Raw genomic sequence first — 4758 nt, forward strand, 5'->3', positions numbered from 1 at the left:
GAAATGGAAATAAGATGGCCTTTCCAGCTTAGAGAAGGAGCACCTTTTTAGATAGTTTAGTGATGACATTTTCCAGTGTAGCATGATCCATCCGTGAGCAATTCCACAGCAAACTGACATTTTAAAAAATCCCCATTATATTGACTTTGCTGAATCTATTGTTGTCTGTCACAAGAATATTTTCAACGTTTGGAGGAGAAAGGGGGATGGACACAGAGAAAAAAATGGAATACGTTCAGAATACACGGTAGTATTGGAAAATTCTTAGCTTTATTTTCTAATTTTACTGAGAAGCAAATTGAGAACCAGAAGTGAAATGAACCTTAACCCTAACCCTAATCTAAAAACCCACACAAAGTGAGTTTCTCATTTCCTTCTATCTTGTGGTATAACAACTTCCCACAAGACTGGGATGATGTTGAAGTCTTTATCTTTTGCTTTGACGGCTTCCTTAGCTGTAAACCCATTGATCTAATAATCTCTATATATTCATTTCTTCACAAAAATATTTTAAATGCGCCACAAAAATTTGTATTTTGTCTTTCACATTTTTAATTTATCGTCTTCCTCGTCAGGTGTGCTCTTCCACCTTATCCTGACATCTTTGGTGAAGTCAACATTTACTCCCTTCCTTTGGGAGTCATCTTTTAATTTCTCTCCTTCTTCACCTTGATTTCTGATTACTGGATGAATAGCAGCATGAGCTTCTGCTTATTTGTTTCCCATTGTACCCTGTACGTTCTTTGGGGAAACAGGCTTAGTCTTAGTCATCTTTGAATACCTAGAGTTTGCTAAACTTTCTTGCACACAATAAATAACGCACTAATGGGTATGAAGTGATGGGTGCAATAGGGTCTTTTGTTTGTTTCTTGATGCAGTAGCACTTATAACTCTTTGAGGCTGGCATATGTTTGGCAGAATGATAATAAGGAGCATTATTTTTCTTTAAAATCTGTTCAGAGGACTAAAAGCTATGGAAATAGTGAGTATGTTGAATTGAGAAAGAAGTTGGGATGTTAATCATCTATGTGATAACATTTACTCAGATATGCAGATATCAACATGAGGACAAGTTGAAAGTGGACACAAAGAGTGTGAGAAAAATGAGTTAAGAAACTGTGGCACAGCCCAGAGGAGAACTGAGGAGGGTCTGAACTAAGGCATGACTTGATTACCTCATACTATATGCTAGAATTTTTTGCTTAGAAAGTAGGATATAAGTGCTGTGGTGTCCCAGTCTTTAGGAGATCCATATGGTCACCTTTTTCAAAAAACATGTCCTACTCTAGAGCAAGGGATGATGAAGAGCTTACATCCACACATTTAGATCCTAAATGATATTTCTGAACTTTCTCCTCCCCAAATATCCACGCCACTGTCATACTGTCCAATTCATTGAAATAGTGTCTGTTCACAGCAAACAATTCTCCAGTCATTGTAGGTGACTTTATTGGTACAGTAGTTCCTTCTGGTCCAGTCTCAGAGAGGGCAACAAGATCCCATTTGAAGTGCAGCCCCAGCTAAATTCTCCCAGTACCAAAGGGATGAGCTATAGGTGAGTGTGTCTATGCTGATGACATCAATCGCTTGGTAAGGCGTAGCCTGCCAGTCCTGCTGCATGACAGCCAGTAAAGGCTGCAGCCACACCACCTTGACTTCACAGTGGCCGTCTGTGAACACAGGACTTCTCCTGTAGAATAGGGTGCTCCAATTATTCTTCCTCAGATCAATTCCTTAGGCTTTGTATTTCTTATTACTTTAATTTTTCCAAGGCACTATATTTGGACATATTTATCTAGCTCTCCTTTCAAATCTTCGAAGTCACTATCATCATCCATGAAGATGACTTCATGAAGACGATGTTCTGGTGTGCTAAGACTCTGTCCTAAGCAAGGCAGACAAGCTTCATTGTAGAAAAATAACAACACTAGCGACTGGCCCATCAGTCAGGTAAGACTTTTCTCTACAGGCTGCATTTCTTGTGCCTGGCAAATCTCTATGTCAGCCCAAGTGCTTACTAATAAGCACATTAAAGGCATGTTTTGGATAGCCCAAGTCTCTTAATTCCTGATGGCTTTCATTAAAAATCATCCAATTCAGAAGAGAATTTCACATTGCCTTTTTCTGCATCTTCAATATCTATCACATCACAGTTTTGTTTGGTTTGAACTGTGATTCTCATCCTAGACTTGGAGCTTGAGTGAAACAGGGCTAAATTTGGGGGGAACAGTTGAAGGGGCCCAGACCCTTGATGGGTACATTCTTCAGTATTTGAGTCATTTCACTGAAGTTGAAATAAACAAAAAGCAAAATTGTCCAGGTCACAGATGTAATAAAGCACCCATAACAGAATATAGAACTGTAACACTTCCCATTACAGACCTAGCATAGCTGAAAGGCCATTTTCAGTTTCCTGGAGAAGAGGCTACTGGAGCCAGAAACTGGAGCTGGAGGCTGAGCATGGATTAACCTGACAGTGAGAAACATCGAGGATGCAGTCTTGGGGGTCCTTATGCTTCTGTGGGCTTTACCTCTGGGAACCACACCAGCTCCTCAAGGTGAAGATGCCAGAGAGTCCCTGGTGGCTCCCAACACCGGCAGCCCAATGTCGCGGCCTTCTGGGACTCCAGCTCTGGCATCCTCCTTCCCCGCCCGCTGGCTTCCCAGCCGCTTTAGGCACGGTCGTGGGAGCTGCCTGTGGGGAGACGCAGGCATGATACACGGGGCCGCCACTGGCTCACCCTGGCCCTGAGGCCTTGCGCCTCTACCTTCCGTCCATTTGTCTTTTTCCCAAAGAGATTAGCAGACAGGCTCTTAAAGTTAAACAAGTTAAGAGCATGTCTTGGGAAATAGCAAAGAAGAAGTTTAAACGATTCCATGCCTCTCTTGATTCCTTTTTGAAGTGAACCAAGGAATATTTGAAATAGAAAAGATAGGGCCAAGTTCTACATGAAAGCAAGGAGGAGGAGGAAAAGGAGAAGAATAAGGGAAAATAACAGTGCTCCACTGGTAGCTGCTTGTCGGGTTTTTTTAGTAGCTGAAAATTTTCCTTTTGCAAGATTTTGTACAGTTTGGTTTCTGTCTTCTCTGGAGGTGGGTATTTGCCTTGGGGGCAAACAGTTCCTTTGATGTCCTTAACTGCATTAATATATCTTTTCCTACACAGAAGGAAGGCATTTTGTCCAAGCATGTGGCACACTAACAGATAGAAGGTGCTAAATAAACAATTTATTGAATTAAGTTGAAGAGTAAGCTTTTGGTTTAAATTGAGACTCCTTTGTGATTTTATTTGTGTTGGTTCTATAAAGTAGTAATTGAAAAGTGTAAAAAATAATACTATCTACCTCAGGGTTGTCGGAAGATAAATAAAGTCATATTTGGCATGATTTAGTTTATCCTTGGCATACAGTAAGATCTCTTGTTGAGCTATTATCAGAAATAAGTGCACATGGTACTTACTTGTGCATATATGTGTGCATTTGTTTCCATATGTGTACATTTGTATGTGTGCATATATTTTTAAATACTATAACATCATGATTAATATGTATCTCTAAATTTACTTAAAATGATTTCTTTATTTTTGAAATTTAAATTTATATATTTTTAGGACAGTGTATATTACAATTGCATAATGTACCTTTAAGGGTTTTTTAAAGAGCTATTCTAATCTTTATAGCTTTCGATATTTTAAAATCTATCTTTAAAATGTGGGATTATCCCCTTGAGTCTATGAGAAAAAGCTCAGATTCCAAAATTGAAAGAATGTGTGTCATTTCTATCTAGAGCGCTGGCACGTATGAATTGCACAGGAATGGGGAAGATTAGCTAGGAACTCGGCACGATGTAAAGGCATCTGAGAAGCAGGAGGAGATGATACTTGACCTTTTGAGGCTTCTCAGGGGGATTGAAGTTAAAGCAACTCCAGGTGGTCTTCAGAATCACTTGACATTTCCCATAAGTGATGGGCCAAATAAGAAAAAGCCAGGGAAAGTCAGAGTTACAGTAAAGTTCCATTTCACCAATTTATCAAATATATTTATTTAAAATATCTCTGTGGCTCTACCGTTAGTATCTCTCAAATGTCTGTCTATACTCATTGCAGCAGCCAATACGGTACTTACATTTATCAAAGTTTATCCTCAGGTCTTTTCCTTTGTAATAGCCTTCCCTCAGGGCCCTCAGGCAATTCCAGAGTTTCAGCAATTGCATCTGTATTGATCACCTAAATCCATGTTGCCAGCCCTGATATTTTTTCTGAGATCCAGACCCATATTTTTAACACCTGCTTTATATCTCCATTTAGATAGCCTATCCACACCCAAGACACAGGTTCTTCTTTTTTCAAGATGAATTAGCATCTACAGTTTGATGTGCTCTGTACTCGACACTGTGGCTGCAAAGATGAAAAGACAATGGAGCCTCTTCTTCGAGAAGCTTGAGGTCTAGAGCACTTTTCAACAACTTTTTTTTGTTTTTTTTTCTGAAAAAGACCAAATAAACCCAATTCACAATAGAAGCTAGAAAGGCTTTCCCAATACACCGTGGCAGGAAACTGCTTCTCCCACTTTGGGGCCATTTGCACAGTACCCATACCTCTGTTAGACCACTTACCACATTTCATTACAGTTGTTTCTTTGTCCTAGGGGTCAGCAGACTAGAGACTGCAGGCCAAATTCCACAGTGGACTGGGTTGGGAAGGATAAACAGATTACAAGTTGTTAAGAAACATGATTTTTATTTGCTTCCAAAAAAGTT

At 39.7% G+C, this 4758-nt stretch overlaps 1 pseudogene; it reads right to left on the minus strand.

The window, feature by feature from the left end:
* Window positions 1-1188: 1188 nt before the first annotated feature.
* Window positions 1189-2639, minus strand: LOC103560260 (polypeptide N-acetylgalactosaminyltransferase 11-like; annotated as a pseudogene).
* Window positions 2640-4758: the final 2119 nt, after the last annotated feature.

The sequence above is a fragment of the Equus przewalskii genome, chromosome 16 (assembly GCF_037783145.1).
Source record: "Equus przewalskii isolate Varuska chromosome 16, EquPr2, whole genome shotgun sequence".
Classification (NCBI taxonomy): domain Eukaryota; kingdom Metazoa; phylum Chordata; class Mammalia; order Perissodactyla; family Equidae; genus Equus; species Equus przewalskii.